The sequence below is a fragment of the Aedes aegypti genome, chromosome 3 (genome assembly GCF_002204515.2).
Source record: "Aedes aegypti strain LVP_AGWG chromosome 3, AaegL5.0 Primary Assembly, whole genome shotgun sequence".
Lineage (NCBI taxonomy): Eukaryota > Metazoa > Arthropoda > Insecta > Diptera > Culicidae > Aedes > Aedes aegypti.
The window spans coordinates 349,505,277-349,530,174 of NC_035109.1; the positions used below are offsets into that span (position 1 = coordinate 349,505,277).

At 36.0% G+C, this 24,898-nt stretch overlaps 1 protein-coding gene across 5 annotated transcripts in view; it reads right to left on the minus strand.

Annotated features, from left to right (window-relative positions):
* Positions 1–24,898, minus strand: part of LOC5578107 (RNA-binding protein 24-A) — a 266,309-nt gene that overhangs the window by 158,462 nt on the left and 82,949 nt on the right. For 2 of the 5 annotated variants that reach the window (XM_001656754.2, XM_021854641.1), the window contains exon 1: positions 4,537–5,432. The exons of the other annotated variants lie outside the window; for them this stretch is intronic. The gene's annotated coding sequence lies outside the window, so the exon portion shown is untranslated. Of the gene's footprint in view, positions 1–4,536; positions 5,433–24,898 lie in introns of those variants that run through there. 5 annotated transcript variants of the gene reach the window in all.

Here is a 24,898-nt window from a genome sequence, read left to right on the forward strand (position 1 = left end):
AACATCAAATTATCGACTGCAGTCAAAAGAGTACACAGAAACAGTAGTAGTCAATTGTTGTTCACAAACAGAATATTGACTAAGCCAGAATCTTACCTAAAATTATCAACATCTTGCTTAGCATTCAGATATAAATTGACATCTACCCAAAAGCTCGATAAGAATTTAGAGGATATTGTTTATTATTTTATTATTCCGCTGCGATATTGCTGAAAAATCTCAATTCTCCGAAGTATATTAGGCCATTTAACACTACCGTGATCAATCAAATCTATTCAGGAACCTAAAGATTTCGCCAGAAACATTCAAAATCGTCAGATTTAGCGCAGTTATTTCATCAACTGTTCATACATCATCAAGAATCCACTGAAAATTCTCAGAAGCCTACTATACGAACATAGGATCTCATTAAGAATCCCTATGATCAGTAAGGAACATTTTGATTATTTCATGTAGTCCGCATTCTTAATAAAATATTGACATGGGGCGCAATATATTTCAGCCTGGGCACCAATGGTATAGAATCCGATCAATTCAAAATGCAAATTCCAGAGATTTTGGATGAATTGGATTAGGATTGTACCAGTTTTTAGAAAAGTCTCTAGATGATTGAACAAATTTTATACAAACTCTAGGAAAAATTCATGGAGGTAATCGTAGGATTTGAGAAATAAATAAAAAATGAAAAACATTTCCGAAAACATGGTAATGATTTCCAAGAGCATACTCTTTTCCGCAAGTATCACCAGTAGGGCCATTGATATCTTTCTAATGTTTCAAGAAGTTTGCATGTAATGATCGCTGGGGCACCCATCAGTTTATTCGGGATTACATTTAACGCAATTGAATTTTGGAATTCAAGTATCAATTTTGTTGATAGAATTTCCAACAACTTTCATTCTTCCATTGGGGTAGAAGCACCGGTTGTGGGCAGCCTTAGGTAACATATTTTTTTGAAAGTTTATAGGGATCTCTATGTGCACTAAAAATGCGTCAAAAAATTTAATGCAAATTATGTGTGAAAAGTAACGAAACCAAGTAAAAGTATTTTTTCGCGTTGAGCAGCATAGACCATTAGAATTAGTTTCGGCAAAATATTATACTTGAATTAATTAATTAATAGATAATAATGATTTCAACTGAGAGCGGGCAGATTAGGAACACTTTCACCAAATTAGGTGTAAAGCAATTTATGTTTAAAAAAAATCAAGTTTCATTAAACACGAAATGTTCTATGCTGGTTCGCTTTGTATAAATCTGTGCCTTTATCTTAATATGCAGTTGATTACCAGTAATACATTTTAGCTGGTAAAGTTATTAATTTTTTTGACAGTTATCAAAGTGAATATTTATAAGTCAAACCTATTCGAAATTTGAAATCTAACTCGAAAGGGATCCTCACTTAACGGTGGCTTTGAATCTGTTCACGTTCCTGTTGCTTTTCAATTTCAAAATCTTTCACTGCGTTAACGTGTTGGTGATTCTTACTCTTATCATTTCTTCATTCAATTAGTACAGAGCTGATAAACATTCATAAAAACCATATATTGATATAAATCTGGACGTGAATCATTTTTGTTAACGAAATTTTATATCGAATATGCTCTTGAAACTGCAACAAATTGCATTGTCGAAGAGTAAGAGGCTTTTAATACCAGATTATGTTATGAAATTTGACTCCGTTATGTTATTGAAGAAGACAGTTCGATACTGTTCCTTCATGAATGTTTATCTGGCTTGATCAATTTTCCTCATCGATCCTTCGATTTGCTTATAACTTTTCCAAAATAAATAAACCCGCAATTTTTCTTCCATACGAAGCAAGACGAGTATCCTTTATCACTATACAAAATAGGTGTCGAATAGAAAACTTTTCTATTATTATGCGAAGAGAAATCGATTATTGCAAGTGATCCGTATTAGTAACATGAGAGGGAGGAAATTCCAAAGTAATGCGATCATGTTATGAATATTGTATGAAATAATTCGCAAAAATAACCCTTTTGATGCAGCAGCCTTTTGAGAACCTTTTTAATGCAGCAGCAAAAATGAATTTAACATAATTCTTACAGACGGATCCTTGCTTTAATCTTTTGGGAAAATACCTGAAATTTTGAAGCAGCCTCATAAACAAATTCCGGCTTTGAGGGGGAACATAAAACAAAATATGATAATATATCTTCGAGGAATTAAAACCGAATTTAGTACTATACCTATGATATAGTACTAAATTCGGTTTTCATTTACTTAAATAAAATATTATTGCTATAGCCGAAAAAGCCCGGAAACAACTTAATTTAGGTCTCTCTAGTTTATTTGATTTTGACAATTCATGGGGGATTGATTATAAAGAACTGAAAACTACCATTAAAAAATCCATAACATGAAAGCCCTACGCGATGAGGGGTTTGTTTACAATCTTCTCGAGACAGGTTAAAAAAGCTTACTGGTTTTGGTTGATATATTGCACAAATTTTTTCTGTTCGCATATTTGCCTAAAACTGGAAAATAACTATGTTTGAAATGACAAAGCCTCAAGCTATACCATTTTGCATAGAGGCTTTTTAGAAAAACTATTTATACCTTTTGATGAAAACAGTTTGTCGCCATTAAACTCTCAAAAACGCACCCCTCATTCAGGTTCGGCCATTAAGCTGGTGAATGATACTGATTTTGACCATACATCGGTACTCTAGCATATCAAATTATTGCTTTCACTTATAAGGTTCAAAATCGTTTTTTGTAACTGTGAACAGGTTTCATCGCATAAGACATTTAGATTCCTTGAAACAAGAAGCTTATTTTCGAAGGCAGGAGGTCTGCTACTCCACTGATTCGGAATCGTTTACCTCCTAGATATCCAAAGATAAACACTTAAAACTCGGAACCGGCGTCAGATGCCGATTGAGTCATTTTTCCACTTCGACCTCCTCATCATCTAGGACAAATAGGTTGGTCGTAGTGGCTTGTTACTCTCAATATAAACTCTCAATATAAACTTTTACTTGTAACGAAATTGATTTTAAACTGGTCTTGCTTTGCCGGACATGGAAAAAGCATTCGAAAGTATTTGATATGAAGGTTTAGTTGTAAAAAATGGAGTTTCCAACATATATTGTTGGAATAATACAAAAGTATCTGTTAAATCCCATGCTTCAGGTTAAATATCAAAACTTCAAACTAAGTCTGACAGATTTCTTGTAAGATCAAGTATTCCTCAAGGCAGCATTCTGAGACCAGTATATGATCACATCTGACTTACCGTAATTTCGGGTGAAATTGATCATTTTTCACGGTTTTTCTAGTCTGTTTTCTATAATGTTAAAAATTCCAAACAACTAAATGCAGGAAAACAAGAACGAAGGTGAGCCTCATCGACTCATGTACCGAAATTTTCTAACAAATGTCATTTAAGTGTTAATAAATATCTCTAGAATAAAAAAATCAGGCGATCTCATTTCGGGGTGAAATTGATCACTTGTCAATGCCATTATTGTTAGTTTTCAAAACAACTCTACATGATAAACTTGAGCTCCCTGAATCCGAATATGCTTGTCAAAATCTTAACAATGCAATATTTTTATAAATAACGAATAGTTAAATTTCAAGAATTACGCGGAAAACGCCTAAATGTATGCAATTTCCTAAGGAAATCAATGATATCTAACAGAAATTCAATTATTTCAAACATTTGAGCTAATTGGTACGAGTTTTGGTGATGAAATCTGGTTTGCGGATATATCTCAAGCATCCTCACAAACTTTCAGGTTTATACTATGCTCAAATTTTTGCTTAGAAATAGAAGTTTATAGGTGTTTGTCAGTACTGCACCGTGCATGATTTTGAAATTTTACATTATTTTCATAGTAATAAACATTCTTCAACGCAAAAAACTTCACAACACACAATTCGACAATAGTTACGACAAACAACGTTCATTTACTGCAGCTTACATTGATATTTATGCTCCATTACGAAGAAATAAAATCGTGTGATACGATGATCAATTTCACCCTTCTGATCAATTACACCCGATTTTACGGTACCTGAGCTACCTCAGGAATGTTGGAAATCTTTGGTAGCAGATGACACAGGCTTAATAGACAAAGAATGATGCCTGCATGTCATCTGTAGTAGATTGCACGAAAGTTTGGCTATTATTTCAACACACTTGCAGCTAAAAAAAAACTTAATTGAATTGTTATAATAGAATAGCTCACATTTATATTTATGTATTTCAGATTCATGTTCATTGATATCAAAGATATTGTTATAATTGATTTTCCAAAGCACAAACCTTCAATAGGTTCTGATTTCAATGTCTTTAGATAATAGCATTTGCTTCTTTAGATGTTGACGAGATTAAAACATAAATGCCAACTCTCTTTAACTTGAATTGCTCTTTTCCTTTTCCCTTCATTGCTTCATTGAATAAACAGTCTTGGCTTCACATTCGCATCAACCAGAACTTAACCATCGCCCGAAACATTCATAACATCCCCTAATCCCTGCATAATAATGTAACAAAGCTCTCACCCGAACTAGTTTTGAAGCACCACCAACACACACAGTTGGGATAATTGCAGCATCCACAGAAACAGTTACCAACAGCACTACTCGCGCCTATTCCTTCAAACACCGACTGGGCAACTTGTGCTGAGAATGTTTAGAGCTTCGAACTCTGCACTCTTCACTGTAGTCGTCGTCGTGGTTGTCGGCTCGACGATAGGGATTTCCAACAGATTTCAAATGAGCCTTACAATACACACCCTCGTCGAAACGAAATCACTTCTGCGCTTCCACTTTTGTCCTCTTTACGTCCTCGTTCTTGTCGCTGTCGTCGACGGTTTCAGTTGCACATCTGCAGATTTTACGAAATCCTACTCATTTATATTTGTGTACTCTTCTCTCGTCTCAGCATCCGCCACCACAAGGATAAATATGCCACCCTCTCGACCGAAACTCGCGCCTTGTTCAACAACAGGAGACACAGACGACACAACACAACAGAATACACAGAACAATTCCGAGAGCAGCCCGCGCTTAGCGCTTTTTATGTGCCCGTTTTCAACACAAAAAGGGCTGATGCTGCACAATCAGAACACGAGGGAACACTCGAGCGCGCACCGTTGTAAATATTCTCTCTTAAAGCCGATCTTGATTATTCATCATCACCATCATCATCTTCCTCTTGTACCTTATCTGCGATTTTCACTTTTGTTTTCCTCCGGAAACGGAATCGAAATCAGAACAACGCGAAGTTTTCCACCGATGGTCCCTTGATACAGCGAAGCAACAACCACACAGCTTAGATGTGGACTCAACACACAAAATACTCAAAAGAGGAGCCTCCTGGATTGAAGAGCTATCTATGCACAACACTGGCAGGTCAAACGCGCGCGTTCAAGTCGAGATCCGTCGTTCAACTGAGAGCGGTGGCCTGAGTCATGCTGGCACGATCGAAATGACCTCCCTCCCCTTCTCACGGAGGCGCTCGAAAGCGATGGCGGAGAAAAACGAAAACACAACGCTTTTCCGAAGAGCGGGAAGAAAATGAGAGTGAGAGCGAGTGAACTTGCGGTGTGGGGTGGTAGTTGTGCAACCGAGGCACATCATGCGTTCACCCGCGCTCTTGGTTTTTTCTTCGCTTTGCTCTTTGTGTGGCGATTCAAGGATTAGATGGGTACAGCACATTGGGATTTCCATGCGGTTCGGTGTTGGTGGCTTATGGTTTTATGATTCTCGCCGTAAGAGATTGGCATGCATAAGGACGACTTACAACTACAGACTAAGGTTTGAAAGTATTGGTGTTGGGGAGATTATGCGGGACATAGGCGTAGGCGGGTGGGAGCATAGGTTCAATATTTGTTAATAAATACATTATTTAAAAGTTGATATCAATTTGTATGGATAACAATTCGTATATGTTCTGATATTTAAAATGAGACTTTGCAGGGCTTTAATTATTACTGAATCGATTCATGATTTTTTTTTTCATACGACAAAAATAGAACATGAAAACATGACTTATAAGGTTACATGGCCAGACTTTTTGAATCATTTTGGAAAGGATTTCATTTTTATTATTTGCCAAACATTGTCAAAATATTGCAACAAGCCTTGGAGCCTCTTAGATTTGTCATTGATAATATTGTTGAATACAATTAGTTTTCACTTCTAAGTCTTAATTTTTCTGCTGATATTATTAACGAATGAGCGTTTCCATGCTAAACTCATGGAGAAGCTTGGTTGCCTTCTAAGATCTTCATACTAAGTGGCGTTCTACACCAGCTTTTAGATCATTTTGTACCAGGCCGATTTTTAACCATCGACTCCCTCTAGAGCGTTTTGTGGTTTGTGGACGGTGCGTTTCAGGAAAAGTGATTAGTTGCCAATTCAAAGAATCTTGATATGGTTTTTTTGAGTAAAGCTCACCTTTCAAGGTGTATATCATAAAATGGCTTAAAATACGATAGTAAATTCTTTGATAATGTTGCTCTAAATGTTGATTTTTGTTACATCTACCGTTAAGTCACCAGTCACCGTGCGGGCTCCATTCACCGTGCACATATACAAATTCCTACAAAATATTCATACAATTTTCACAAATTATTCTTTTGTCAGCAAAATAAGATAAAACTAATAAAATGAAGTGGTTTTTGTCACAAAGCATTTTGAAAAACCTAGTTTATGTAGTCAAAATCATGTGAATTCTGTTTGATAATGAGATTTTTCAACACTCTTAGTAGAGACTCCAAAAATTACCATTTTTCATTTTAACGTTAGAGTATGAAATTTTTCAAAATTTCAACAAGTTTACATTGTGTATACCACTAGTTAGATGTATTTCATCGTATGAGCAATGAAATTTTATGCAATTTATAATTTTTCATTGTGTTTCAGTCAAAACCCAAATGCACGGTAAATGGACCCTTTTCAATATGTATGGTTCCCATTACCGTGCATTACTGTAAAAAGCTTGAAATTATTCGGTAATATTAGATTTATTGTTATGTCGTGATTGAAAAACTTCATTTTGAGTGTTTGAGTGAATATGAAATGGTTTGGACAATACAGTCAAACCTCCTATAACGATTTTAATGAAAAATAATAAATTTAGTAAATTTTTAAACGTTTTATGGTTTTTATTATAAATAAAGATTTTAATATTCTTAAAAATGAGTGCGCACACTACTAGCAACATAGTTGCTCCATTACCAACGTTTCTTCAAGATACAAAATTAAATCATGACGAAAACTATATACACGGTGAATGGTGCACTAGTGTGCACGGTAAATGGTGACATAGCACGGTACGAGGCGACCTTAACATTACATTTTCAAACATATTTTTAGAGTATTTTTTGTTATCCAACACTAGTTTTATATTTTTTTCTGAATTATTATATAATTGCACGCTACGTAGTGGTATTCTAGTACGCATCAAATTATTTGGCAAAGTTATACAATTTATTGAAGAGCAAATTTTTCTTAAATGCACGGTGAATGGTAGCTTGACGGTATTTCAAATTTTGAACCTAGGAGTATCTGTGATCACAGACGCGTCATCGATGGTTGCCGCTCCATTCAAGCGTGTGGAGAGAGAGACGCTTAAGAGAGATTTTTTAAAATTTGTGAAAAAAGGTGCACAAGTATAAAAGAAACCAATAAGTTATTGCGAATAAAAGATTTTTGGTAGATGAATTTAAGGTTCAATTTAGAATCGCACATTTGTAATGACGGGATTGTTGGTTCAATGGCTACCGCTTCTGCTTCATAAGCAGCAGGTCATGTGTTCAATCCCAGGCCTGTGGGATTTGTGCTTGCCAACATTAGGTCAATCTACCACTACCATACTACTTGGCGAACTCTGAAGGGCTCAACATTTGACATATATTCCAGTACTCGAGTATCTGCCGACGCAGACTTCTGCTCGGGTACGAACGACGCTGCGCGACTAGGAGCAACGTCCTCTTTTGATCGCAGGCAGTCAGCAAGGTAATGTAGCCCACAGACGCTCATATGGTTTGACCAACATTGACTCCACCGCCAAGTTAATCAACACGATGCATGTTGCTGCAACCGTTTGACCGACTGTCAAAGTTCGTTGCAGCAACACTATATTTCTTCGCATGTTTTGAATGATCTCGGAAAGTCTATTGAATATGTGATTGTTATTTTTTCGAATTATGTGACTGGGGGGGGAATATTTCTGCGATTTTTGAGCAAAAATCGTAGTGAGGAAGAGTAGAATTTTCAAAATTCAAGAACCGGAAGAAATGGATATTGATGAGGAATTCCAGTTATAATTCGCACGAACGGCAAAACTTAAAAATTATTAGGGGTCTCTGTCGGGAATTGTTTTGAACAGTAATCAATATGAGAATGGAATGGCTATGATAATTTTTTCAAAGATTCTATTTACAATCTTCAGTGATTACCTCTAGTTATTCTACTTTGAAGTTTTTCCAAGAATCCATGGATTATACTAGGGATTCCATCAGAAATTCTTCCTGGGATTCTACCAGAAATTTTATCAATAGTTTCTCTAGAAATTTATCCACATATTCAATCAGAAATTTCTCCAGGAAATAATCTTCAGGCATAGCTTCAGGTGGCATTCTTCCAGAGATACGTTCAAAGGTTCCTCTACTGATTATTCAGAATTTCTTCAACTGATTCCTTCAAGATTAATCCAAAAAAAAAAATCTTCAGTAATTCAGCTCCCAAGAATTCCTCCAGAGATTGCTGTAGCATTTTTTTTTTCAAAGATTTCTTCAGAAATTCCTCTAATTCAGATACTTTTCAAGAAATTCATCACCAGAAATTCCCCCAAGAATCTCACCAGGACTTATTTTAGGGCTTACTCCTACAACACATCCGTCACGTTTTCAAAAGAAATTTATTCAGTGATTTCTCCAATGCTTTTGTCGAGAATTCCACAAAAAAATCCTCCAAATATTTATTTTAAAATACCTCCAGCGAAACTTCAGAAATTTCAAAACAGATCCTATAAGGATTCTTTTCCTGCGATTCCACCAGGAATTCTTCTAGAAATTCTCAAAGAGATTACTCAATGAATCCCCCCCAAGAAATAATACATGCATCCCATCGAAAATTCAACCAGGAATTGCTCATATCAAACACCTTCAAGTGATTCTTCTACTGTTTTCCCTCGAAATACATCCAAAAATACTTAGTGATTAATCCAAATATTTTTCCAGGTATTGCGTCAAGGATTCCTTCATGGTTTTCACTGAAAATTCCTTCTAAAATTTCTACAGAAATACATGCAGAGATTTAATCCAGGAACTCCAACAGTTATTCTATCCAGAATTTCTCCAAGGATTCATCCTGGGATTATACCAGGAAGCCTTCGGTGATCCTTTAAGAAATACTGCAAAATAACTCAAAAAACATCCTACACTGAATCCCACCGTGAAGTCACTTGCAATTTTTTGAGAGGTTCCCTCAGGTTATTCTCAGGATTCTTCTAGTGCTTCCTTCAAAGATTCTTCCTTGTATCCCTGAAGGGACCCTTCGAGGCTTTCGACCTGAAATTTTTGAAGGTATTAATATTCAAGAATCTACCAGAAATTTCTCCGAAGATTCAGAAAGGAATTTAACCATCATTTACTTCCAGTTTTTATTGAAGGATTTTTGCCAAGGGATCCATCAGGAATCCAGTAGGAACTCCTTCAGGGATTGCTTTTAGATTTCCATTGAATCAAAAAACCATTGAACCATTTTCTCGTAGAACTACTGGATAAACTCAGGTAGATTATTCTGATGAAAATTCTAGCGATGTTCCTAGTGTCAACCCTGGAAGGATGAAGTTCTTTAAAATAATCCTTTCTCGGAAAATTACTGGTGAAATAATTAGAGAAAATACTGGTGAAATCATTGGAATTACTGGTGCATTCTTTATAGGAAATCGTGGTCAAATCCCATAAAAATTTTGTGATTTTTTAAATTCCCGGAAAAATCACCGGAAATATATTGGTGGAGTTTCTGAAAGATTTTATAGTATAAGCCCTATAAGAATTTCAGCTGGAAGCCTTGACTGATGGAAATCATGAAGAATTACCTGGTTTTTTTTTCCAGATGCAACCCGTGGAGAAACCATGGTGAAATCCTTGGAGGAACTCCTGATGGGATCCTTGGAAAAACTCCTAAAGATATGATTGATTCAACTCCAGATGGAATCATGGTGAAACTCCCGATGAATTCCTTTGAAGAGCTCCTGATGGAATCCTTATAAATACTCCTGATGAAATCCCTGGAGAAGTTCTCGATAAGATTCCTGATGGAACTCCTAATAAAGGCCCTAGAGGAATTCCTTATGATATGCCTTGAAGAAATCCTGAAAGAATTCCTCTACGGACTCCTAATATAATCTCTGGAGAAAGTTCAGGTGGAATCTCTGAAAAAACTTTTGATGGAGGCACTACTGATGAATCCTCAGAAGAACTCTTAGAGGTACTCTCGATACAATCCCTATAGGAACTTTGGAATCCCTGGAGGAACTCCTGATGGAATCCTTGGAGGAATTCCTAAAGATTTTCTTGAAGGAACTCCTGGTGGAATCATTGGAGGAACTTCTGATGTAATCTCTAGAGGAACTCCTGAATGAATCTCTATAGCTACCCCTGATGAAATCCCTGGAGTAATTCATGATTAGATTCCTGGTGGAAATCCTGATAGAATCCCTAGAAGAACTCCTTATGATATCCCTAGAAGAAACCCCGATGGAATTTCTCGAGGAACTCCTGATAGAATCTCTGGAAAAAACCCAGGTAAAATCTCAGAAGGAACTCCTGCTGGAATCCCTGGATGAATTCCTAAAGATATTCTTGAAGGAACTCCTGATCAAATTCCTAGAGAAACTCCTGCTAGAATCTCTGGTGGAATTGCAAGTGGAATCACTGAAGGAACTGCTGCTGGAATCCCTGGAGAAACTTCTCATAGAATGGCTAGAGGAACTCCTGATGGAATTCCTAGAGGAGTTTCAGGTGGAATCCATGAAGAAACTCCTGATGGAATCCCTAGATAAACTTCCAATGGAATCCCTAGTAAAACGTTCGATGGCATCCATAGAGGAACTTTCGGATGGAATTCCTGAACGAAATTTTGATGGAGTGTCTGGTGGAATCTCTGATGGAATTGCTGGTGTAATCCCTACAATAACTTCTGATAAAATCCCTGGAAAAACTTTAAAAGGGAAAACTCCTGATGGATAAATTGTAGGGATTCCTAGTATAATTCCTGGAGGAATTCCGCTTTGGATTTTGAAAGAATCACCGGTAGAACTGCTGGTATATTTGCTAAAGAAATAGGTTTAAGACTGTGGGAAAATGACAGTGGAACATATATAGTACCAACTTAATAGAGTCGACGCTTTGTAAATTCACGCATTTTGAGTTGCCACCCATCTGCATTCGTAGTTCATGGGACGTCGAAGCTTCAATTTGACATGCTGACGTCGATGTTTGTGCAACATCCCTACAGATGGTACAATCAGTTCGTCAAACATTTGGCTTTGAGCAAAATCAAACTCGTTTGATTTTGGCCGACCGATTCGCCAACCGTCAAATCGGTTTCACAAACTGTCAAATTGGTTCGTCAAGCAGCATCACATGTGTGGACCAAAGGAACCCCAGATATGAAGACATTAGAGTCTCTAATTTAGAGATGTATTGGGTATGTAAGATTTCGATAACATGTCCCCCCTCATCGAATTTGAATTTGAAGAAAATTGTCGTTTTTGTTTGATCACCCATGTCTGTTGTTCCCCTTGTTCGCCTCGTCTCCCTTGAAACCCTTCTGTTGTATCATTGCAGGTCGTTTAAATCCGCTCCATGATTGACGAACAGCATCACACCGCCACATGACTGCTAACTGTGATCAATCAAACCCTCAAATCCCATCCTTACCCACAGATAATTGTATTCCCTAACCTCGACCAAACCGCGAGTTTTACGCAGAGCGTTAATGATTAATCATAAATTTAATCATGATTAATGATTAATGATTATGATTAATCAAAAATGTCAATCATTAATCACAAAAAATCAAAAGTTAATCATTAATCATTAATCATAATCATTGAAATATTATGTTTTAATCATTAATCATTAATCATAATCATAAAGATCGCTAATTTTATTCAGTAATCATTATCTTAATCGTAAGTCAAACATTTAATCAAACATCAATCAATCATTGAACAAAATTAAACAAATTTTACAAAATTGCCTTTATAATAAATTTTGCTTTTTTATATCTTGTGACATGAACAATTATAGTTTATACCCAAGGAACTTCCAAATCCAACCAAATATAGTATGGCTTTGCTTGGTATCCGCGGACGTTACCATAAGACTAAAAAGACGCTTAAAAATATTCTTCATATAAGACGGTGCATTTTCTCAGTTGTATTTGATCCGAATCCGAAGATCCGGTTGGAAGCTAATTGTGAGTGGTACTCTGCCGTGAATCGCAAGTCAGTCCCATCTTCATTTTCGTCGAAATTGAGTTGAGTTCAGTTTTCAACATCTCTTCCAATGCTCTATCAGCTACACTAATTAAATAATATAATTTGTTCGGAAAAATTAGGAAAAAAACAGCAAGACAAATTGTCCCATAATGAAAAGTAACCGCATATCAGTCCCACTACAGACTTTCGCACCGTGGAACACAAAAATGTAACTTGTTTTGATCATCTTTATATTTTTCTCGGAAATATATAATAATGGAAAGCAAGTTGTGAAAGTTTCATTAAGATTGGAACATCTTCCAATCCTCTGGAATTTTTTTGAATATTCGTATGGAAAACGCGTTTGAAAACTTCACAGTCCATTTTCTCAATACCTACTTTTTACAGATGGGACTGACTTGCGATTCACGGCAGTACTATTCTACATGAAAGGGCAGATCACCAAATTTCGACCTAGCACTAGCTTTTTAACCGTTCATACACGGGAAAAAAATCTGTGGTAAAAATAACTATTTTAGCTGACTACGCCCTTTCTTAAAACTACCATGGAAATTCAGACCCATTTACTATGTTTACGGTACACGCCACCGCATTACTGGTACATTTGACAGAAAAAAATTTACAACAATCTGATTCCAACTACAGACATGGTAAAATCAAGCGCATTTCTGGTCTGCTAAAAATTGCCGGTGCGAGCGCTTAAGTTAACCCCCTAAAATGGTAGTTTTTACCGCACAATTTTTTTGCGAGTATGATTTGTGTATACTTTGTATGAAATTCCGAAAATTGGCGCAACATTTTAGAGATCAAAAATTATTCCTTTTCCCCTAGTAGGTGGTATTCCTGTCAATAGCTCCTCGCTGTTTATGTTCACGTTTGATGTTTGCAATCTAAAATCGCCTGCAGATCCCAACAAACATTTTTGTGGAATATGAGTTGAACAAATCACTCTCAAACTTATTTCAGCTGAATAGACTGTTATTTAGCTACTTATGTTACTTGGGATATCCACTGAATATAGCAGAGCATTAAGTCAATCTTGATTAAACATTTGATGATTATAAACAATAAATCATGCTTAAAGCTTTTCAACTTGAACTGTTCTCTTCAATAATGGGTAAAGTGTTTATGGCTCATTCGTTGCATAGGCCAAGGCGTGTAAGTAGCATCCATTCATTACATAGCGCTAAAAATTTGAATTTTTGAACCCCGGAGAAGCCCTCCTCTCTCCGTAATGCTTTTTGTATAAACATTTTCAAAATTTTATTTGAGGCTCATACGGATCGAGCCTACCCCTCCCCCTTCGAGCATTACGTAATTTGTGGACGATGCCTTAGGGAGATGCCATTAAATCATTACTTTTATAAATAATCATTGATTAATGGTAAATCATTCAAAGGCTAATGATTAATTGCCCGAAAGTATGTACTAATCGTCTTGAAGTATGCAACAAACAAGTTATACATTACATAATTTTTGCCTTGATTAGCAATAAATCTGATATAAATATATAAATCTTTTGAAATTTGTTTCAGCAAGGGCGAAAATTTCTTTAAAACATTGTTTGAAACAATATTTTCCAGTTTTTCATAAAGATCTGATTAGGAAATTTGTAGCAAATGTTCAAACTGATTTCGCCCAACATTTCTCCAAGAATTAAAATGTTTAGTGATGAAATTTCCTTGACTTCCCTGGGTATAGAGTTAATAACTGTGGAAGTGCTTTTAAGAACACTAAGCTGAAAAGCAGGTTCTGTCCCAGTGAGGACGTTTATGCCAAAAAGAAGAAGAAGTAATGAAATATTTGCAGTGCTTTGTAGCTTGTTCAAAAGATCAATTCTCAACTGCTCAAAGACATTTCAATGTACATAATGACAGCTCGCTAGAAGAAAAATTTGCCGGGGGTAATTCAAGAGTGATTTTCATACTAATATTAAACGCTTAATTAAAATATTTTCAGGACACGGACAATTTTAAAATTTTAGGTTTGGTTCAAACTTCAACGTAGATTCAGAATATACATAAAACTTGATACTCCTAAACAAGCAAATTCTCCCGAATAATTTTATATCTAATAGTTCAATAATTCCCTTGAGAATGAATTCAATGGCTTGGTTTGAAAAATTCATATGTGGATATATAGTTCAATATATGGAAAGCTAGGTTTCAGAACTGTCAATATAGTGCTTCACTTTCACTTTGGAGTATGAATAAACAACTAATTGAATTTTAACACTTCACTTTATAAAAAAAAATAATAATAATCACTAGGAAGGCGAACAAATACCATTAAACTTTTATATAAAGGATTGTATAGAAATCCGAAAATTGGCACAGAATTCTTGTTGGTCGAAAATTCGAGCTATTCCCCTATGATAATATTATAATCACAAGATAAGCAGCATATTAGAGTTTACCGGGGTTTGCTCGTCTTACTAATGAGTTTTTCAACACTCTTCTAACTTGAAGTGAAGTATTGAAATTCAATTACCAACAATATTTTGAATACTTTCTCCGGAAAATCGACAAACCTTAACAACCCGCCATCCTTCTTTATCAATAACGCTTGCGACATCCGTTTAAAACTTGATATTCATGAAGTTGGATGTGTCACAAGCTACGCTTCACAAAGCCAATATATTGACCACTCAAAGATTAATCATAAAAACAATGAATAAATGCCTTGAGATGCCCAAAACACATTTAAGTATGCAACGAATGCATCACTCTCTCGAATTCACACTTCAAATATGAATCAAATAGCTCTCATCGTGGTTTTCCAATCATGGTTAACTTACGCTCTGCTCTCGAACCATACTTCTTTAGACTCGGTCTGCCAAACAATGAAGCATGATTAATTTTAATAGCTTTTGGGACTCGATATGAAAGTGGCTACTGACTCTTAGGGGGAACTACTTCAGTGCTCCCCGTAATTGAATTCGGAACTATTGTAATTTTTGAATCGATACCCTTAGATTTAAAGACAAACAGCAATCCTAATATTTTCGGAATTAAGTTAGAATACAACTGAAAAACATAATTTTGAACAACTACCGTCAAACTAAACGTTATATACACTTCGCATTTGGGTTAAATGGAAAAATGAAAATGTGTAAAAGAGTGAAATTTGCGATAAATTTACACGTCTTCTCGATGAGAATCGAGACACACCACGAGAGGACTCATGAACGCAGAAGTTAACCTGAATTCGATTTCAACTCAATAATCACACACTACTCGCCAACGACTTGTTGTTATACAAATAGTGCTCACAATGGGTCGCGACGTTCTCAATATAAAAACGATAAATGATAATTAAAAAACGTATTATTTTGAAATTGAAAATTTTGATCAAATTTGATATTAGGCACGTAAGGGTTAAACATAATCATTAATCATAATCACTAATCATACTGAGTTTAATCATTAATCATAATCACTAATCATCTAAAATTGTAATTTAATCATTAATCATAATCATTAATCATACTTTAGCTTAATAATCAATCACAACCATTAATCAAGACTTCAAAAATTTTAATCATTAATCATAATCATTAATCATGATAAAATTGAATTTAATCATTAATCACTTAATCAATCATTGAGACTCGTTAATCATTAACGCTCTGGTTTTACGGCTCCCCAAAACTAACATAGATGTTTAGGAAACAAACAAAATTTGGTAAACCTAATCACATGAATTCGGCTCCATTATGCCTGACGGCGATTGATCCCATCAAGTAAACGAATGAGAAAAAAAAAGATTATGGGATTACGGTTCTAATGCCGTAACGGCTTAAAATCTTGGTCGATTCAATGTGTACAATCATTAATTCGTCTAGTTTGCTAATGTTCGTCTAGTTTGCCACAAGCTGACAGCATGAATAGTTCTCATTTTGAAAACCAAAACGAGCCATCCTCTACGACATAGCATTAAACAAATAATGAAAACCCTAAAGGTAACAATAATTAAAATCTGTTTTGTGACAACAACGCCACTAGTGTTCTATTACCTACTCATATTTGTTATATCCAATGCTGAGAAAATTTAATCTCTTCTACGTATTTGAACTCTCTGAGCAGAATCTCAATAAGGCGGCATCCACAAATTACGTAACGCTCTAGGGGGAGGGGGGGAGTAGGCTCAAGCGTTACGGCTCATACAAAAATTTGAAATTATCCATACAAAAAGCGTTACGAGGGGGGGGGGGGGTCGTGAACCTTTTAATTCCTTCCTAGTTGCTCATCTTTGGGCAGATACGCGTATTTCTACTGCCACTTCTCGCGTTGAGTATCATACAGACGTATCTACAGTGATCGATTTGTCTTCGTCGATTTTCTCTCTAGCTTACTACACAAAATCTAATCATTTTTCAGAACATTTTATGATGTTACATGGCGAAAGACGTACTGAACCAAAACCAGCATATGCGAGTAACTGATACTGAGGGTGACTCCAAGCGTACGCGTTTCTGTCAGTTACAATACTCAAAGGACTTGTTTATCCAAAAATTAATGTTTGTAACTCAAGGGGCACATGCCCACGCATGTATCCCCCATACATGCCAATGATGATGACTCAAAGTTTCCATATTGCTTCAGCTCTCTCTTTCGCTCTCTTTTCCGTTTTCGATGATTCTCTCTCGCGTATCATCTTCCACCCCAACACTGCCATACCTACGAAGTACCCATCGGTTTACTCCGAATGTTCTTATGCTTCGTAGCATATTATGCTACATGCTGGTGCTCTCTGTTTTTGAATTGTTCCTTTTTGATCGGGGCTTTCGTGTTCATCGTAGACTACTCTACTCTACCACCGCACGAAACGGACCCCAGTCATCATCATCTAAGGCTTCCTGCTTCGCATTCCGAACGGTACGTGTGCGTAATAATAGCGCCCATAACGTACCACCAACCAACCAACCAACCTCTACACTGATAGTTGTTACGTAGTTTTTTGTACGTTCACGAACTCTGTTTTGGTCTCATCTGCTTGCCTGGTGCCACTATAAAGCACGATACGTTTGGTGAGCTATCTTTCTAAAATAATGTTACACAAAATTGATCTCCTCTGGACAAACACACATGTGTGTAATTTGAATGCATCCCGAAAAATCGAGTTTGTGCTGATTTAAGCTTCATATTCTCCAATTTTATTACTCACAGCGATACGCAATGTAACGAAGAATCTTTATGTATTATATTATTTCCGAAAATAAAAAAGAAATAAGCACAGGAGCTGGTTTTCAGAATGTTTTAAATCAACACACATGATGTTTTGGTTCAGAAGTGCTCGATTTTGTGCGAATCGTACCCAATTTTGAACAACTTCATTTAAGCGTGCATACGTCAGGCAGGTCACATTCGGAAAAGTGAACTTGACGGGGGGTTGGATTTTGACGAAATATGTAGCGGCATGATGGGACGTGATGTCTTTTGCTTCTGCTGGTTAAGGATAAGGAAGGAATACGTCAGCCATCATCAGCATCGAAATCGTTCTCGTAGGCCCATCCGTCACAGAAGGAGGTCACACAAAGAGCTACGGGATGGATGAATGGTTTCGATTTGATATGTTGGGGGTATGTTTGGGTTCTGGGAAATGTGCGTTACTTTCGAAGAATGAAGGTACGCATTTGGATTGCCTGTTTCTTCATGGTCGTTGATAAGAGTGGTTTTTCTTATCGTTAAAGAAAATTTAAATCAGGCGAAAACCTAGAATAACATCTGAAAAGGGAACCTTATAAAACCCTGAAATTATTGTTTCTGCTGTATAAATATGTAAAATTTACGTTCTTCACATTTTATTTTTCTTATTCATCATTAGTATCATTACAAATATTACATTCATTACATTCTTATACATAGGTGTTCTGTGTTAGACAACACTATCATCCTAATTTGGTAAACCAAATTTAAGCTTTAATTATCAATTTGTTAACAACAAATTACGTTTCATTTGCCGTAGCAATTCAGATATTTTATAGGTGAGTAGATTTCACTTGCTTTCAGTTTACTTAACCTAACTTAACATAAATATATAACGCATTATTCGTGGCAATAGAAGATTGCAACGATTTTTGCCTGAAATTATTAATTATTTTATTTGACATTTTTTCCAATGTTGGATATTCTATGTAGCTCATTGGTATTATACCAGGGAGGAAGCTTCAGAATCATTTTCAAAATTTTATTTTAAATCCTCTGTAGAGCTTTCTTTCTGGTATTACAACAACTAGTTCATAGTTGCACAACATACAGCATGACCGGCTTGACAATTTGTTTGAATATCAAAAGCTTGCTCTTAATACAAAGTATAATAATAAGTGTATAAAGACATTTTTTATACATATTTGATACATGTGGCTTGAATGCCCTCAATGTGATATTTGAAATGTTAAATTTGTGTGCAGCTTGGGCCCTAGACACTTAACTTCATCTGACCAATTTATTGGAACCCCTCTCATCGTGACAACATGTCTACTTGAAGCTATCATATTAAGAGCTTTTGGTTAATGTGGGAATATTATTAGTTGAGTTTTAAAAAGCATTAGGAGAAATCTTCCATTTTTGCAAGTATGAAGAAAAAATATCCAAACTTTTTTGCAATGGACTACAGATGACACGCAGACTTCATCCTTTGGCGGAGAGGCCTGTGTCATACGCAAACAAGGATTTTTGACATCCCTAAGGTAACTCAGGAAAGTCAGATGTGAAAATATTGTATAATATTGGTCCCAAAATGCTGCCTTGAGGAACACCAGCTCTTACAGGAAGTCTTGCAGACCTACACGGAGACGGAATTCAACTCAATTTTGGGTTGTTTCAACGCAATTCCGTAGTTGAGCCCAATAACTCAATTTCGGCTTAATTTCCTAGGTCCCCACTAGGTAGTTTGGCTTTAATTCCATTAGAAAAATATACTCAATTTTTGGTTGATTTAACACAAAATTGAGTTCTTTCGACCCAAACATAAGAAAAGTTGCATTTCTCCAAATTTGGCTTATTGGGCCTAAGTACCCCCATTGGGTAGATGCAGCTCTCTCTATTTTTGACAACATTCGTGTGGGAGAAAGAGAAAACCGAGAGATTTTGGGTTGAAACTATAATCGATATACTCAATTTTGGGTAAAGTAAACTCAAAAATTAGGTAAAAATATTTCTCCGTGTAGAATTCTATTAATTAACCTGAAGTGTACGATTTGACAGATAACTTTGAATTATTCTACCAATGTATGTTGGAATATTAGAGTTTTTTAATTTTACGATCAAACCGCCATGCCAAACACTGTCAAATGCTTTTCTATGTCTAGAAGAGCAAGACCAGTAGAATAGCCTTTATATTTGTTGAAACGTATCAAATTTGTTACATGTAAAAGTTGATTAGTGGTCGAATGTCCATGGCGGAATCCAAACTGTTAATTGGCAAAAATTGAATTTTCGTTGATGTGGATCATCATTCTGTTTGAAATGACCTTTTCCAAAAGTTCACAGATGGAGGAAAGCAAACTGATTGGACGATAGCTAGAAACTTCTGCACGATTTTTGTCTGGTTTTAAAATTGGTACAACCTTAGCCAGGTAAATATGCTAATTGAAAACATTTGTTAAATATATCAACTAAAAATGATAAGCTACTTTCTGGAAGTTTCTCGATGAGGATGTAGAAAATTCCATCATCGCCAGGGGCTTTCATATTTTTGATTTTTTTTAATGATAGTTCTCACCTGTTCCAAATCAATCTCCCAGGAATTTTCGAAAACGTTCTCTTGATTGAGAATATTTTCAAAGTCCTGAGTAACTTGATTTTAAATTGGACTAGTAAGTCCTAAATTAAAATTGTGCGCGCTTTCAAACTACATAGCAAGTTTTTGAGCTTTTTCGCAATAAATCAGCAATAATTTGTTTTCCTTTTTCAATACTGGTATTGGCTTAGAACCAGGATCCGATTGAGAAACTTTATTTTCAAAATTTTTGTTTCTTAATTATGAAAAACATTCCTTGATTTCTTTCTGCAAATTCTACCATAAAATTTTCATAGCAGGATCGCTAGTGCGTTAAAATAGCCTTTTTCTTACGATTTCAAGGCGGATCAAGTGTTTAAGATTATCGTCTATAACCATGGATTAATTTTTTTTTTCAAAATTTGGAATTGCAATGCTCTTGGTTTCAACAATGGAATTTGTTAAAGTTTCAAGAGCATTGTCAATATCAAGTTTTGTTTGTAAAGAAATGTTAACATTAAGATAAGAGCCAATATATGTTTCATATATATTTCAGTCGGCTCGAAAATAATTGAAAGTAGAGCTGATAGGATTGAGAATCGCTTCATGGGATATTTGAAATGTAACAGGGACATGATCAGAATCAAAATCAGAATGAGTAACTAGTTGGCTACAAAGATGACTAGAGTCGGGTAAGACCAAATCAAAAGATGGATTTCTAGAAGAGGGAAAACATGTAGGCCTATCAGGGTATTGAATTGAGAAATATCCTGAAGAGAACTCTTCAAATAAAATTCTGCCTTTGGAATTACTTAGAGAATTATTCATTGACCGATGTTTGGCATTAAAATCATCAATGACGAAATTTTTTGACTTATTGCGAGCCAATTTTTGCAAGTCAGTTTGGAGCAAATTAACTTGCTGTCCAGAGCATTGAAAAGGCAAGCTATGAAGCTATGAAAGTATATTTACCAAGCTGTGTTTCAACAGAAACACCTAAAGTTTCAAAAACTTTTGTTTCAAATGACGAAAACAGTTGATATTTTATACGTCTATGAATAATGATTGCAACTCATTCACATGCTCCATCAAATCGATCATTACGATAAACAAAAAAGTTAGGAACTCTTTTGAGTTTAGATCCAGATTTCAAATACGTTTCGGTAATAAGGGCTCATTCATTTATTTCATAACGCTAAAATTGACCATTTTGGACACCCACCCAAGGGGTGTTGAACATTATTCAATTTTTGTAAGGGCCATAACATCCTTAGGTCACCCACCCACCCCCTCTAGCGTTATGAAATTTGTGAATGGGCCCTAACTGCTATATGCATTATGCACGTTATTAGCTGTAAGAAAATTAAACAGCTCGTTCTCTTTACCATTCAAAGAACGAGCATTCCAATTTAAAATATTTAAATTTTTATTTGGATCAATTAGAAAAACGCAATCCAATAACAATTTGATTAGTAAATTTTACACCAACTTCGACAGCTTCAGTCATAGTGGTGGCTTTGAACATTGCATCAATCATTAGATTGAATTGTTCAGTTAGAAAATTAAATTCAGAGGCAGACATATCACTTGAAGTGGGTACAATATCTGATGATTTCCCGTTAGAATTTTCAGTAGAGTAGAAGTTTCCTGTAGCGACAGAGTTATTTTTTTCATTTGATTTGAAACAAGTAGAATGGGTACTCATAGTACAAATAGGGTAGGAGTTAGAATTACGTGCTACAATATCGGCAAAGGATTTTCCGACGGCTGCCCGACGGATTAAAATTTGTTTGTGAATGAGCATGATTATGATATACCTGATGGGTATGGTTCCTAATAAAGCGATCGTTAACTGAAAAATGAGCATTGTTCAAAATTCTACCAGGGAAATTCCCAAAACGAACGTTATCGTAACGGACATTATTGTTCATCTGCCTGACACGAGCCTCAATGACTCTTTTGCGTGAAGGGCAAGCCCAAAAATTTGACTTTTGATTGCCTCCGCAATTCGAGCATATAAACTTGGTACTATCTTCCTTCACTGGACAGACTTATCGTGTGGCAATTTTGTGTATCATGACCCCACTTTTGGCACCGACGGCACTGAGTAGGGTTCTGGCAATTTCCTCCAGGTTTCTGGAAATGTACCCATGTCACACGGACATCGAACATAACCCAGACAACCAAAAGCATAACGAAATCACCTGGAGGCTTTGTATGTGCAACATTTCACCTATAAGATGTCGTGAAAAGGCCTTCTACGTACAAAAGTGAAGGCGTTATACGTACATACAGTGATACCTCCATGAGTCGATGTTCCATGACTCGATATCGACTCATGTAACCATACTAAAAACAAAATTTCATGGTTACTATGATGGTCCCTAGAAACAGCTTTCCAAAGGACTGCTGTTCCATGACTCGATATTTCCATGAGTCGATGGTCCCTTCAATATCGACTCATGGAGGTTTCACTGTATATTATGTGATGAATAATAGCATACAATGCGAGTGTATAAATTTTCTACCGAACTAACCTGTGATATTATGCGATTTGACTTATGATAACAAATGTTGATTTGACAGCTGCTACGGATTGATTCGACTTACTTTGTACGCGTGTACGGGTGTACGGAACGAGACAAAATGTACAAATGAACTCAGAAATAAGCGTTGTATGCGAGGAAACCCATCAATCTGACGATTTCATCTACCGTGTTTTGCGGGATTGATGTAAATTGTATGAATAAACGAGTTATTACGTGAACTTTTTTCCGACTTCTGGTTGTCTGGGAAGTCTAACTTTTTCTAAAGCATTAATATTATTTAGTTTTTTTTTGTTAAAGTGAGCTAAATAATACTCTTGAGAAAGCTCTTTCCGAACAATGCCAGATTGGGTTTTCTTTTTCAAAATGATTACTTGGACTGGGGAAAATACAAGTAAATCATTTATTCCATTTTTGATCTCTTCAGGTGACTTATAGTCACTTGAGAGACCTTTCAAGAAAACTTTGAACAAACGTTCAATTTTGTCGTCATAAGTAAAAAAAATGGGCTTCTTCTCTTCAAGATGTTTGAAAAGAAGTTCGCGATTTTTGAAAGTTTCTGGCAAAACGCGACAGTCTCTTTTCTTTGCGATTTGGAAGGAAACCTTGATTCCTCTAATGGAGTTCAAGATCTCCTGCCTAAATCCCCCTAATTCGGAATAACTGACCACGATAGGCGGCACTCTTTGCTTCCTCACTTGAATCAAAGAGCATGGGCTAGAGGCTGCTTCGATTTGGTGTTCGGAAAATATGTCTAGCATCGAACTGACTGTTTATTTCGATGCGATTATCAACATTAACCATTTCATCCTTGGAAGAAAGCGCGCATTCCGAAGAAACGTCCTATTTTCCATTTTTGTAACGTTTAATGATAGTTGTAAATCCCACTTTTTTAGAAAGAAGTTGTGAGATCAGAGAGTCACTCTTTCTTTTGTTCGTGCTTCAACCATATTGTGCTCTGCAAGATAAATCCACGTAATGCGATTATCTGAAAATGTCGATATACCGTCGCAGTGATAATGAAAATCACCAATTGTTTCAGATTTAGCAAATTTGAAATATGTGCCTCCTTGAAGAACGCAAAAATCCAAGCCTACTTGAATTTTGACATTGCGTTTGAATTGGGTCCTAAAATTTTTAATGAAATCTTGTTTTTATTTAATAACACGAAAGAGCATGTAACTGTAACTACTTTAGCAATTTTTCCCGCTAAAATAATGGCTATATCATGTTTAAACTTTAATTTAAAAATTTGATCCATTAATGAACCTCGACACTTTTGATCATGTTTGACGTTCGCTTAGTCGACAAAAACACCACAGGGGCTTTAGTTCGACCACTGGGGTTGTTCCTATCTGACATATCGTGAGGAACACGGAAAACAAAATACACCCAATATTTGAGTTTAAGCCAAAGGATGTGACAAAATCTAAAAAAATGTGTTTTGAGCTTAAACCAACGGAAAACATTAGAAAATTGAGTAAACATGTGTTTTTGGCCTAAACTTAAGCGTTTGGCACTAAAATTGGGACAAGGCTTTAGGACCCTATTGCGCGCATATCTTCTGCGCGTTACCGCCGACGCTGGAGGTGGATTTAAAATGAGCGCCGCAATATTTAGCCTCCAAAGAAGGATTACACCAGGCTTGGGAACTGTGACCACAATTCACCACAGTTCATCGATTCTGCCAGTCAGTGAAAACACAAAGCAGCAGCAGCATCAATACCATCAGGCGTTGCGGCTGCCAACGGTTTGCACACTGCTTGATTGTTTTTGTCTCTCCACTATGATCGTTTTCGGGCAGTCATTCCAAGATGAATGATTGGAAAAAATTATAAATCATTCATTCATTGTTTTCAACTAATTAAAATTTTCTAGCTCTAACAGCAAGAGCACAATCATTCCGTTGCGATACATATAAACAAGTTAAATTTCATGCTGCCTTTATCGAGCAAAAATGTAAAACCCCGAAAACCGCCAAAATCGTGTCACCACTATGCGGGAGTCATTTCGGGTTCGAAAAACGTTGGGAAAAAGAAGATTACAGTTTTGAAGAGCCGTGACATTTTTTTTGATTTGAACTGTCATGGTTTGCTTTGGATTTTGATGGTCGTATAGAAACAAGTAAATGTAG